The 14362-nt window shown below is 55.0% G+C and overlaps 2 protein-coding genes across 4 annotated transcripts in view; one reads left to right on the top strand and one right to left on the bottom strand.

The window, feature by feature from the left end:
* Positions 1-5385, bottom strand: part of SPTB (spectrin beta, erythrocytic) — a 120229-nt gene extending 114844 nt beyond the window's left edge. For all 3 annotated transcript variants that reach the window (XM_026660977.2, XM_029913787.1, XM_029913789.1), the window contains exon 1: positions 5185-5385. The gene's annotated coding sequence lies outside the window, so the exon portion shown is untranslated. The remainder of the gene's footprint in view (positions 1-5184) is intronic.
* Positions 1-14362, top strand: part of CHURC1 (churchill domain containing 1) — a 33102-nt gene that overhangs the window by 14118 nt on the left and 4622 nt on the right. The window lies entirely within an intron of this gene.

The raw sequence follows: 14362 nt of genomic DNA, 5'->3' as shown, positions 1-14362 counted from the left end.
GGGGGTCTCCTTTTAATTAACGGGTGTCAACTGCTGACGTGAGAGGCTGCCCCGTGAAAACAACATGATAGGAATCAAGAAGCTAATCCCTCACCATTTGCTCAGGGCCGCCCCAGGATCAGGGAGTGTTTGGAAATCCCTTTGAAGATTAACATGCTGGAGAGGTGCTACGCGGGGAGATAAACCATCTGTAGCAAGGGAAAAGGCAGGTCTGTTTGGGCAAAACTCTGCATGTTCACTTTAGCATCTAACTTCTAAAGCCTCTAAGAATTTGAGGGTCAATGCATCTGATGCCATCTTTCTACTTTCTGCAGCTTCGCTGACTTCTTTAAGAACCGGGGAAGCTCTGGGGAAGTTAGGCCCGGAGGAGAGGGGAAGTCAGCACAGGAACAGCCCAGATGCCCCTCCATGCGGTAGCAGCACCCGCCAGCAGCTGCTGTCTCCATTTCCAGAATCTCTGTTTCATTTAAAAACAAAGTCAGTCTTTAGCCGTTATGGTTGTGAAAACAAATCTCTCAGAAAGGTGTCTGGGCGTAACCAGCCCGGGGTCCGCAGAGAGCCTGGGACCATCGCTCGCAGAGGTGTGAACTGCCCCGTTCTTCGTGGTGCGGGGACGTCGTCACTGTCAACCATAGCACGGCACCTGTCACAAAGGAAGGGGAGGGGCTGCACTGCGCGCCGCGGCTCCTGGGTGCCGAACGTGCATGGCCTTCGGGACACGCCAGCATTGGGGGGGTTTTGCCAGTCAGGGAGCCTGGGGTCATCCCAGCTTCAGAGAGAGGGAGCCCAGCAGCAACACGACCCTGTCCTGACTCATGGGAGTGGGGCCCCTTTTGTGGGCAGAGCTCAGAAGAGCCCTACCACCACCTTCCTCTCCCGCATCTGACTGGGGCTAGGAACTGGGTTGCTGGTTGGTTGGGCATCTGGGGTCAGAGAATTAACTTTGTTCCTCTCACCGCAGCACCCAGAGGCTCCAGTCAGGATTGGAAGGAAGCTCAGGTATCCGGCCTTGTAATTAAAGAGCCAGCAGGTAGATCCGACTCACGGCCACAGCTGGGCCACCCAGAAACAGACAGACCCTGCACCCAAAGAGCTGACATTACACTGCAAGGTGGGATGGCGAGGTGTAGAACACAAGAGGAGACGCTGAGACAAGAGGGCCAGTACTAGAAATGCTGGGTCACCTCTCAGCTAATGCTATGGCTACGCCCATGGCGGTGTGTAGAGCACACGCTGCAGGGAAAGGCTCCGGCAAGTGTCGGCAGTGGGGAAAGGCTCCAACAATGCGGAGCTGACGGAGCCTTTGTTTGCTCCCTCCCACCCCAGTGCCGGAGCCTTTCACCGCGGTGGGGAAACACCCTGGCAGTGGAGAGGCACCGGGCTACCACGCTGCTAAAAATGTGAGTGTAGCGGGGGGCGGCACTGCTTGGGCATGGTGCCGGAAGTGTAGACGTAGCCTTCGTGTGCAAATTGGAGGCTTCGTAGTGTTTTACTTTCAGTAAGCAGAGATATTAATACGGCAGCAACAGGCCACCTGCTGAGGCTGTGGGCGGGGTGCTTCTTCGAAAGGTTTAGTGGCAGGGTCAATGCGGATGGGACCCCTGGGAGGCCCAGAAGCTGGGATAGGGTAAACAATAATACTAGCTCGCTCTTACATTGCGCTTGCTGTCAGGGGATCTCAAAGTGTTTCACAAAGGAGCATTCTGCCTCTTTTACAGATGGGGAAACTGAGGCAAAGGGAGATGAAATGACTTGCTCGAGGCCACCCCGCAGGGCAGTGACAGAACTGGGACTAGAACCCAGGTCTCCTGAACCCCATCCCCATGCTATATCCACTAGGAAACACTGCCTGCCCTAGGCAAGGGTACTAGCTGAGAGGGGCGGGGCAGTATGGACAGGTTACGGCCGTCCAGACTTTCAGATCATGCAAAGAGCGTAACCAAAGAACGCAGCCAGAACTGTAGTAGGGTGATGCCAGGCCAGTCTGGGACACTTTGCTGAAGGAGCAGAGGGAAAACAGCTAGTAACAGCACAACACACACAGCCATTGCCACCACAGCTGGGGCGCTAGGCCCCCCGGCTCTCTTTCTCTCTCACCGTGTGCTGGTAGCGCCTAGATGCCCCAGCCACAGCCCAGGCCCCCATTGGACGAGGCACCGCACACACAGAACACAAGAGGGCCTTAGCCTCGAAACGCTCACTGTCTCCATAAGTGACACGGTCCCCATCCCCATAGTGTCTGAGCAGCTCCCAATCTCTGTGTGCTTCTCTTCACACACCTCCGTGCTGGGGACAGAGAGACAAGCTGACCTCACACAGGGAGTTGGCAGAGAAGCAGGAAGCTGGATCCAGGTGGTCCCATGTCCAAGCTGAGTGCCTCAAACTACGGGGTCACCCGGCCTTTCTCACAAAGTCTACAAAACCACCACACACGGAGCGGACCTCCCCCCGCCAGCGCTGCCCAGACATTCTGAAGCCTTAACTCAGGGAGGACACAATGTCAGATCTTTTCTTTTCGAGCTCTGAACCTTGGCAGCCCTCTCGGGCACAGACGATGCGCAGGGCAGGCCCAGGGAACAGCATCGGCACATTTTGACAACATCCAGAAGAGTGACAGCGCTGACCACTCGCTTGGATCATACACTTAGCAATGAAAATGCGTCAGGAGGACAACCCCCATCAAACTCAGTGTCAGGACGGCTGTCCGAAGCCAAGCTGTGACATCAAGCCTTCCGCCGGAGGGTTTGCACGTCGTATTTCTATACTTGAACCGCGGAAAGGAAGCCAATGCTGGGGCTGGGATCGGAGGTGCTCAGGGACCGAGATGTGATCGCCATGTGCAATGTGGGCCGAGTTAGCATTGCTTCAGGAAGCAGAACTTTTGCATTCCTGACTCTGGGTCTGTAGATGCTCCGTCACGCTACCCGGCTGCATTCGATGAACAGACTGGAGGGCAGAGGGGGGCTCTCTGGCTCACACCTGCACATTCAGGAAGGTGCAATCTGAGGTGCTACTACATTTAAAATGCCGGGGGCAGCCAGCCAGCCCCTCCTGGCTCCTGTCAGTTTCAGGCCCCACAGTGGCAGCGTACTAGGGTGACCAGATGTCCTGATTTTATAGGGACAGTCCTGATTTTTTGGGGCTTTTTCTTATATAGGTACCTATTACCCCCCACTTCCTGTCCCGATTTTTCACACTTACTATCTGGTCATCCTACAGCGTACACAGCTTGAGAGACAAAACCCCAGCGATGTGAAGCGAATGGGGCCCATGCAGACGAGAACTCGGGCTGGTGGGAGGACTAAACGGTGGGCTAATGTACAGGAAGGATGGGCCAAGGCTAGCTGGACTAGTGGGGAAGCCAGGCTCAGCTGGGTGAAGGCAGATTTCTCTGCCCAGGGTTCTGACCAGACACTGCACACGCAACACAGGCAGTTTCACTCCTTTTCAAAGTGCAAGGAGCTGGATGGACTGAGAGCACCAGACAACAATACTGCCATCATGGGGTCCACCAAACGGCCCCCGCCGCGCCACAGCCCTGGGGGAAGTGCCACTTCTAAGGCCAAGAGGAAGCTTCTTCTCAGTCACTGGCTTTCCCCGGGGAAAGGCAGAAGCTCCCATCACTTGAGACTCACGAAAGATGGGAGCAAGCACCAGGATACACGCCATAACGAACCATCCTGCGCTGGCAGGGAGCTGTATGCTGACTCCTGCTAGAGGTGCCAGCAGTGGAGGGTTGGCTTGGGCTCTAGGCACCTGAACCCAGACCCGCTCATGTCACAGCAGACAATGGCAGCGGCTCCTTAACAACAAACACAGGCTGGATTCAAGCCAGAGACCCCCAGAGGAAAGGCTCCATAATCCCCCCAACCCGCCCCTTTTATCCAGCTTGTCCTTACGCTGCAACTACCGACAGGAGATCTGGACCCTTTGGCTGTTCACAAGGCTGGCCATCACCCTGGCATCCGGACGCCTGCCCCCACCCACTTTTCCTCTCCTCGTTTATTCTTTGCACTGTGGTAGGGCCCAGGAGCCCTGGTCATGGACTTGGCTTGGCCCCGTTGCTGTAGTGTTGAACAAACACAGGACAAACTGGACAGTCGCTGCCTCAAAGGACTTGCGATCCAAATACTAAATGCCACAGACACACAGACCCGAACTTTGCTTTTTCTGTACCAGATCTTTCCAGAGACACTGCTGCCACTTGGGGCTGTGCTGGGAGAGAATCCCTGACCCCAGCACACAGAGACACACCGGGAATTGACTTCTTAGCGCCCCAGCAGGGCAAGGAGAAAGGGACCCTCATCCAGCTCCCCCCAGGAGTCCCTGCAGCAGGGCTGGGGGACCAGCCGGGAGGAGAATGGAGGGATTGAAACAACTCCCCCCCCGCACACCTTCCAGAGGCTTGCCAGGAAACTGTCTCCAAGTCCACGCTATAAATAGGCTTCTCCAGGGCGCATCATTCCACGCAGCGCCCGGGCTCCATGCGGCACAGCAGCCCCGCCAGCGCATAGGGCTGGGCCGGTGTCTGGAGAGGGGTGTGTGTTGTGGGGGGGGAGTCTGTCCCCTCTCTGTGCGCCCCGGCTCCGTCCCTCTCTGCGCCCCTGCAGCCTCCTCCCTTGCATCCCGCCCCCCTGAGTGCGCCCTGGATCCGGACCCCTTCCTCTCGTGCGCCCTGGATCCAGACCCTTTCCCCTCCGTGCGCCTCGGATCCGGGCCCCGTCCCTTCCTTTTCCCCCGGATCCGAACACTTTCTCCCTCCGTGCGCCCTGGATCCGGACCCCTTCCTCTCCTGCGCCCTGGATCCGGACCCTTTCCCCTCCGTGCGCCCCGGAGCCGGACACTTTCTCCCTCCGTGCGCCCCGAATCCAGACCCCTTCCCCTCCGTGCGCCGTGGATCCAGACCCCTTCCTCTCCTGCGCCCTGGATCCGGACCCTTTCTCCTCCGTGCGCCCCGGATCCGGACCCCGTCCCTTCCCTTTCCCCCGGATCCGGACACTTTCTCCCTCCGTGCGCCCTGGATCTGGACCCCTTCCCCTCCCTGCGGCCCGGATCCGGACCCCTTCCCCTCCTTGCGCCTCAGATCCGGACACTTTCTCCCTCCGTGCGCCCCGGATCCGGACCCCTTCCCCTCCGTGCGCCCCGGCCCCATCCCCGCGCAACTCAGGGCCGGCGCGGACTCACCTGTCCAGGGCAGCGGCAGCAGCGCGGAGTCCTGGGCAGCGGCGAGGCAGAGGCAGAGGCGCGGCGGGGCTGGGGCAGCGCGGGGAGCGCCGAGCGGAGCCGCCCAGCCCTGCGATATAAATAACATTATCTGGGCGAGCAGGGACATTCCTGCCCGAGGACAGCGCTGCTGCCCGGCCCAGATAGTCCCGCTGCCTCCAGGGGAGGAGGCGCCCGCCCCGCAATGCAGCACAGCGGGCCCCCAGGCCAGCGCCAGCAGCGGGCACCCGGCGATGCCCAGCAGCGGCGCCGGGGCCAGCAGGCCCGCACCAGGGCTCGGCCACACCCAGCGCGGTGCGGCGGGGCTGGCCCTGCGGGGGAGGGGGGGGAGACGATGCTGGTGCCGCCGCTGCTTGCAGGCTGGGTGGAACCAGGGGCCGCCTCTGCGCTCTGCCGTGGCACCCCCGCCACAGAGGGCCCCCCAGGTGGGCCAGAGCCAGGAGCCAGATCCTGCAGGGGGATCTCACCTAGGGAACCCCACCCCCAGCTTGGCTGGCACAGGGGAGCTGGACTGGCCAAGTGGCGCCTGGCAGCTGTGCCACCTCTGGGTACTAGGAGTGAGGGGGGTTAATCAACCTCCGCTTGGCCACTGCATCCAGGCTTTCCCCAGGCGAGTCTGCATGCCAGCCTCCCTGGCTCTGACCGAAGACTACGGGGTGGGGAGATTGGCCACCAGGAGGATGCATCCATTTGCCCGAGGCTTTTACCAAAACCTACCCCTTTGAGCCGAAATCCACCCTGTGTCTCTTTAAATCCAGGCTGAGCCGAACCGGCACATCCCCACATTGGCTGTCCGGCTGCTAAAGAGAACTGGGTCCCGTGCCTCCAGCCCTGCCTGCCTACGGAAGGGCCGAACTAACCCGATACAACACAGGCTGGAAGCGAGAGCTTGAGTCCAAGCACTTGAAAAGCTTCCCAAGCCACTCCTGTTTAAGAAGGGCCAGACATCTGGAACAGTTGCAAATCTAAAAACATTTGGGGACAGGGTCCATGGATAACTAGGGCCAGGATTTTCAAAAGGCACCAACATCCAGATGCTCAGGAAAGCCCAGCATGTCACGTGCTGAGCCCTTTGGATCACCTTTCCCCCCAGTAGTGGGTGCTGAGCCCTTGGAAATCTGGCCCTGAGCTGGATGGAAAATTTGGCCCTACATGTCTGTGCAGTGTCTAGCACCCAGGGGCCGGAACTTGGATAAGGCCTGGAGGTGCTGTATGAATAACTGTCGATTCCAGTTTGCTCACCCCCGTTAAAGGGCTGGGCCATTCGCTGCCCAGGCTAGGCACGCAAGGGTGCAATACAAAGTAACATCGTCAAACAATGGACAAACTAGAGCACAAATGATAAACTGCAGCGAGATGGGCGCAGAACACAAAGCCTCCGCCTGAGCCTGGGGACAGTTCAGATAACGGCCTATCTCAGCTACACCATAGCAGGGCCAAGCAAGCGGAGTGATTCCCCCTACACCCAGCTGCAAACACTCAGTCTCCGGTATCTCTAATAGCAGTGACTCCACAACCACCCTCCACAGCTGGTTCGCTGATAACGCCTTCTGAGGGGCAGCTCCTTAGCTGGTGTGAATTGTCCCAACTCCCTTCATGGCTCTTCCCCTTAGAGACTTGGGGCCAGATCCTCAGCTGGCATAAACCAGCGTCGCTCTACTGGCTCTTCGCAGCAGCATTCAATTGCTGCTCTTCCAATTGGCACCCACTCTAGGGGCCCACACGTCTTGAACCCAGGGCCTTGGCAGCCCTCACACTCCAGCAGCACCCAGCGCTATTGGAAGCGAGAGGCTAGCATAACGCTGCCTCCTCCCAGAGGCCCCACCCACTAGGGGACGATGACTGGCCCCTTTGATTGGCCCAACCATCCTATTTAAGCCAGAAGGAGGCACAGGACGTTGTCTGAACAATTGGGCGACTTCCTGCCTGGCTGCTGTACTGCACCTGACCTATGCCTTGATTCATGAATCTATGAATCCCTGGTTCCTGATTCCGGCTCTGACACCTGGCCTGGTTCCTGATTCCGGCTCTGACACCTGGCCTGGTTCCTGATTCCGGCTCTGACCGCTACGCTAGACAGCCCATGTCCCAGTTCTGATACCAGTTGAGGATCTCATCGATGAAGATTTTTTCTAATGTAAGCCTGGCTTTAACTAATATCACACCTGAATTGTCCCTGCGACTAGCATAACCCATTACTGCCAGGATAACATTCCCCTGCTCTCCTGAGACCATCCTGTTACATACCTCTAGAGAGCTGTCATCACCTCCCTCCCTCTGATTCGCTGTCCCTTTCTGAGTGACAGTCGTCCAGGAGAATAAATCAGGCCAGTATGTAACTATCGGCGCTATTTTATTTCAACTGCTGAGTCAAACTGCCCCTAAGAAATAAGCACTGTGACTAACTACATAGATGGGAGTTAAAAAACCCAGTGTTTTAATTTGCTTGATTTGATTTTGCTTAATTAACATCTGGCAGTGGCTGCGTATTATCAGCGCGCCGTTGGCACCAACAGCAGCCGGGCAGCGGCTCTGGCTTTGGTGCTGCCATTGCTCCAGGGGGAACAGTGCAACAAAGTAAAATGCAAATGGCATGTGGGGGAAAGGTAATTAAAATTAAGCAAGTTCTCCGGAGGAAGCCGTCACAGTGAGGGAAACTGTCAGGTCACTGAAGCAGAGGGAACCAACAACGGTGTGATGCTCAAAGACGGGAAGGCAACTCGTATTCGGGAGGGAAAGGCCTGTGGAATAACATATGGCGACCAAAGTCTCTGGACAGCACCGCCCAGCTTGCAGTTAGCCCAAATATGGTTTCTATGCCAAGCAACAACAGGAGGGGATGGAAGGGTTGCAGCTGAGCACACGTTGACTTAGCTCATTAACAGCACCCAGGCACCCTGGTGAGGAGGCCTGTTTGCTGGCAATTCCAAAAATTGGGGCGGGGAGGGGAATGTTTTGGGTCAAACCAAAACCAATTTTTTAAAAAAATGTGCCGCTGATTTAGCTGTTACCACTCAAGAGAGAGAGCTTGGAGTCGTTGTGGATAGTTCCCTGAAAACATCCACTTAATGTGCAGCGGCAGGAGTCAGAAAAGCGAACAATGTTAGGAAACATCAGGAAAGGGATAGATTAGGGGTGGGCAATAATTTTTGCAGGGGGGCCACTCCATGAATTTTGGTACGTCGTCACAGGCCGCACATTTCTACTATATTAATAGAGGGGGTGTGGGGTCTGGGAGGGAGTTTGGGTGCAGGAGGGGCAGGGCCGGCTCTGGCTTTTTTTGCCACCCCAAGCAAAAAAAAAATCGGGATGGCCAGAACGGCAAAGCAAAAAAAAAAATAAAACCTGAGGGACGGCCGGAGCCAGGGTGCAGGGGGACTCCCTGCGCTGCAGACGTGCCCCGGCTAGCGGGGGGGAGAGGGAGGGAGCAGGGGGAGAGAGAGAAGGGGGGTGGCCAGGGTGGCCAGGGCTTCAGCGGGGTTAGGTCGGCGGGGAGAGAAGGAAGCGGGTGTGACGTTATTGGCATAATCGGGGACCATATAGAACATGGTTGCAACCAAAGTCCTGTAGTGGCACCAAATCTTGTATAAAGGGGGTCAAATGAGGTGTCTAAGACAAGGTTATGGTTTACTGGTTATGATTAGGCTGTCTATATGTGTGTATCAATTTTGTAGTTGAAGTTATGAATATTGGCTCTATACTGTCTGTATTTCAAACTTATGCTATGCTTCTGGGAAACATCCCAGACAAGTTGGTGTTAGCTCTGCCTAGCCTGCTTGATGGCCCATTAAGGACCATCAGGTATACAATTGACCCATGGAGAGTAGGCAAATACGCCTTGTGACTCAGCAAAGTATGCAGGAACTCACCCATGTGACTCCAGACTCCATTTTGCTGTAATTTTCCACAGTAAGAACAAAGAGGTGTTCTTACACCTGGAAAAGACTATAAAAAGGCTGATTCCTCATCTCCATTTTGTCTTCAATCCTGCTTCTTACCTCTGGAGGGACTTCGCTACAACTGAAGCTCTGAACAAAAGACTGATGACCCATCCCAGCTGGGGATGTATTCCAGAGACTTGATTTGAACCTGCAGTTTATTCCATCACTGCTACAAGCCTGAACCAAGAATTTTGCCATTACTGTATGTAATTGATTCCATTTAACCAACTCTAACTCTCATCTCTATCTTTTTCCCTTTATGAATAAACCTTTAGATTTTAGATTCTAAAGGATTGGCAACAGCGTGATTTGTGGGTAAGATCTGATTTGTATATTGACCTGGGTCTGTGGCTTGGTCCTTTGGGATCAGGAGAACGTTTTTTCTTTTATTGGCGTATTGGTTTTCCTAACCATTTGTCCCCATAACGAGTGGCACTGGTGGTGATAGTGGGAAACTGGAGTGTCTAAGGGAATTGCTTGTGTGACTTGTGGTTAGCCCGTGGGGTGAGACCGAAGTCCTCTTAGTCTGGCTGGTTTGGTTTGCCTTAGAGGCGGAAAAACCCCAGCCTTGGGCTGTAACTGCCCTGTTTGAGCAATTTGTCCTGAATTGATACTCTCAGTTGGGTCCCGCCAGAACAGCATCATTACAGCGGGCTGCCCTGCCAGGCTTGCTACAGACCTGGCACCGGCTGGGGCAGACGGAGCAGGGCGCTCCCCTCCTCCGTGCCGCCAGCCCCTACAGGGCGGCTGGATCGGCGAACAAAACAAAAAACAAACAAACAAAAAAAGCGGCCGTGTCGCCCTAGGATTGGGCGGAATGCCACCCCGTAGAATCTGCCGCCCCAAGCACGAGCTTGCTCAGCTGGTGCCTGGAGCCAGCCCTGGCTGCTGCTGGCACGTCTCTGCATGCCCCTGGCAGGGGGGAGGTGGCTCCGCGCACTGTCCCCGCCCCCAGCACCATCCTCACAGCGGCCAATGGGATCTGCAGAGGTGGTGCTTGCGGGCGCAGGCAGCTCACGGAGACCCGCTGCCCCATCTCTCCCGAAGGGGCGTGCAGAGACGTGACAGCAGCAGCAGGCCCCAGCCGCTTCTGGGAGCGGCGTGGGGCCAGGGCAAGCAGGCAGCCTGCCTGAGCCCTGCTGCACCGCCAGCCGGGAGCCGCCTGTGGTAAGCGCCTTCCGGCCAGAGCCTGCACTTCATACCCCCTCCCGCACCCCAACCTCCTGCTCCAGGTCAGAACCCCCTCCGGCACCCAAACTCCCTCCCAGACCCTGCATCCCCTCCTGCACCCCAATCCCCTGCTCCAGTCCGGAGCCCCGTCCTGCACCAAACTCCCTCCCAGACCCCGCATCCCCTCCTGCACCCCAATCCCCTGCTCCAGTCCGGAGCCCCCTCCTGCACCCAAACTCCCTCCCAGACCCAGCATCCCCTCCTGCACCCCAATCCCCTGCTCCAGTCCGGAGCCGTATTTTGCCTACCCCTGGGATAGATAATAAGACAGTAAATATCATAATGCAGCTATATAAATCTATGATATGCCCACACCTTGAATATGGGTTGTCCCATCTCAAAAAACATATATTGGAAAAGGTACAAATGATTAGGGATATGGAACAGCTTCCGTATGAGGAAAGATTAATAAGACTGGGATAGTTCAACTTGGAAAAGAGACAGCTAAGTGGGAGATATCATAGAGATCTATAAAATCATGATTGGTGTACAGAAAATAAATAAGGAAATGTTATTTACCCCTTCACATAACACAAGAACTATGGGTCACCCAATGAAATTAATAGGCAGCAGGTTTAAAACAAACAAAAGGAAATACTTCACAGAACGCACAGTCAACCTGAGGAACTCATTGCCAGGGGATGTTGTGAAGGCCAAAACTATAGCAGGGTTAAAAAAAAAACTAGATAAGTTCATGGAGGATTGGTCCATCAATGGCTATTAGCCAAGAAAGATGATCAGAGATGCAACCCATGCTGTGGATGTATCTCGCCTCTGACTGCCAGAATCTGGGAATGAGCAACAGGGGATGGATCACTTGATGATTATCTGTTCTGTTCATTCCCTCTGGGGCACCTGGCACTGGCCAGTGTCAGAAGACAGGAAACTGGGCTATATGGACATTTGGTCTGACCCAGTATGGCCGTTCTTATGCTCCTGTGTTCTTATGCATCTAACCAAAAATTGTTTTGAGTCAAACAAAACATTTCATTTCAATTTTGATCATTTTTACATGTTTTTGATGGTTTTAAAATAAAATTAAAGGAGGTTTTGAAATATCAGACTCAGAATGTTTCATTTTGAAAATGTCAAACAAAATGTTCCAATTTTTTCAGACTCTCTTTGTTTAGGATTTTTTTCGACTGAAACAAGTGGGCGAAACTGATGTGAATTCACAGAACGCGTCAGTGTCACCTATTCTTCATTTTTTGCTGGAAAAAAGTTTTGGATGACAAATTTTGCCCGGCACTACTAGCCATTAGGGCAGCCAGCTCTCTTCACACCAGAGTCCTCAATGGAACAGCTCCCCTTAGGAAGTGCTAGGGAACATGGGGGAGCTGAAATGTAATTAGAAGGAGCCCTCTGATTCTGTCATCTTTGAGCATCAAACTGTCGCCTGAACCTTTCTAAAAACACATACTGTCAGAGACAGTAGTGACAGGGTAGGGACCCCACTGACTTCATCATGGTCGGCCTAGAAACCCTAGCAAAGGGCAGCTCTGACTGAGCACGCACTGGTCATCACATCTTGCAGCAGCCAGGAGCTGGTACTAGTTAAGGTGGGTGGTTTTCCCAAGAAGAATTGGTGGGATCATTTTGGGGGGAGGGATAGCTCAGTGGTTTGAGCATTGGCCTGCTCAACCCAAGGTTATGAGTTCAATCCTTGAGGGGGCCATTTGGGGCAAAAATCTGTCTGGAGATTGGTCCTGCTTTGAGCAGGGCGTTGGACTAGATGATCTCATGAGGTCCCTTCCAACCCTGATATTCTAGTGCATGGAGACATAAAGTACACATGAACTCTATCCCACAAGCTTAACTCTGCCCCCTGAGGCTGGCAAAAGTGATTTAGCCAGGGCTGCCCTAGAATTGGGGGTTCTGTTTTGGGGGGGAGTATTCATTTCATTTGGGGGAGGTCAGCAAGTTCTGAGTTCTGTGTAGATGTCCAAAAATCAGGGGAGGATTTGTTTTGGGGTGGGGGCAATTTTCTCTTTGATTCTGTAACAAGAAGATTTTTATCAGGTACTTCCCAAAACTCTTGCCTAAACAGGGTCTATTTCAACTTGTATTCCATATATAAAAATAACGAACATGCTAGTTGAAGCTTTGTATCTTTGTTATCAAACGCTTGGTTTAGCGTTCATTGCCTTTGTTCCCTAGTGTGTTTTCACAGTATTGTTTCAAACAGCACCATGTTAAAGTGCACTAGGGAACCTTTAGTGTGCACCCAGCAGGGTCTACACATACCAAGTAATGCACGGCACCTTGTGCTTTAAAAATCAAACCCCTGTAGTCCGCATTTATTGGCTAAACACCAATTCCATTTTTTTGGTATGTGGGGTGTCTGATCAGTGTTTCTTGGATAAAATCACAAGGCCTACATACGGAAGGACAAAGTAAATGTGCCATCTGATGAGTTGTGTATTCTCTCATGGCTCTGCGCGCCCTTCACGGCGTAAGAGACAGCTGTACGGACTGGCGCAGAGATTAATTAGAGTAGGTTGCCCCAGCCCACTCTGCAATCTGAGAGGTGCATCTGCAGCCAAAGGGATCACGAACCCCTCGTTTCTGTGCAGAGTTACATGGATTGTGCGAACAGAGGAGCACAATGCTTTCTTCCTGCCATTGGGGTTTGTAGCAGATATCACAGTGCACTACAGGGCAGATTTCGATCAGATCTCTGGACCAAGTTCCTCTGGGCCATGTCCACTGGCTCCTTACATGACTTTGAGGGGCACTGGGCGCTGCCAGGGGTTCTCTGCTCAGGTCCCCCTCCGGCTCCCTCATTATTAACCTCATTTGAGGCCTGGGTCTAGTGCAGGGGTGGGCAATAATTTTCACAGGGGGGCCACTCCATGAATTTTGGCCACACATTTCTACTATATTAATGGAGGGGGTGTGTGGTCTGGGAGAGAGTTTGGTGCAGGAGGGAGCTCCGGGCTGGGGCAGGGGGTTGGGGTGCAGGAGGGGGTGCGAGGTGCAGGCTCTGGCTGGGAAGCGCTTACCACAGGTGGCTCCAGGCCAGCGGGACAGCAGGGCTCAGGCAGGCTGCCTACATGGCATGGCCCCACACTGCTCCCAGAAGTGGCTGCGGCCGGCTGCTGCTGTCACATCTCTGCGCGCCCCTTGGGGGGAGGCAGGTAGTAGGTCTCCGCGTGCTGCCCACGCCCGCAAGCACCGCCCCCGTAGCTCCCATTGGCTGGTTTCTGGCCAATGGGAGCTGTGCCGATGGTGCTGGGGGCGGGCACAGTGCATGGAGCTGCCTCCCCACCCCGCCAGGGGCATGCAGAGATGTGCCAGCAGCAGCCGTCCACTTCCAGGAGTGGCGTGGCGCCATGGCAGACAGGCAGCCTGCCTGAGTGTCCCACTGTGCCGTGGGACTTTTAGCAGCTCAGTCTCGGAGATCGCGACGGGGCACAGGAGGCCGGACAGAAATGTTAAGTGGGCCGGATTCAGGCTGCAGGCCGGATTTTGCCCACCCCGGTCTAGTGGTTCCTGCCCTTTAGCTGAGAGGCTGGGCCTTTAGTCTTGGGTGGGCCGAGCCCCGTCTGTCCCAGTCCTGTGACTCTAGGGGAGGGGGCTTGCCCTGCCTTTGCTGCTGACACTTCTGCTGGAAGAGGAGGCTGGGGCTGCTGTTAAAAGAACAAAAACAGGGATCGGGGCAGGGAAGGGGTTATGGGTCACTGGCGCTGGCATGGCAGAGCCCCTCCTGCTGCAGCTCTCCACACATACCGTATGTCTTCACAGTTCGTTAAACACGCACAGAGAGACACACACCTGAAAGCCCTGCTTCAGACAAGCTACAACCCCCACCCAGCTGCCTAGCGCCTCCCCCCTTGCCCCACCCTGACCTGGCCCCACAGGCCACACCCCACTGCCCATAGGCCATGCCCCATTCCCAATAGACCCCCGCACCTTGATGCTGCAGGCCACGCCCCACAGGCCACACCCCACTCCCAAAAGACCCCCCC

The sequence above is a fragment of the Terrapene carolina genome, unplaced genomic scaffold (assembly GCF_002925995.2).
Source record: "Terrapene carolina triunguis isolate 2854851 unplaced genomic scaffold, T_m_triunguis-2.0 Scaffold926, whole genome shotgun sequence".
NCBI lineage: Eukaryota > Metazoa > Chordata > Testudines > Emydidae > Terrapene > Terrapene triunguis.
Note: the sequence above shows the minus strand (reverse complement) of the source record. Positions and strands in the feature narration are given on the sequence as shown.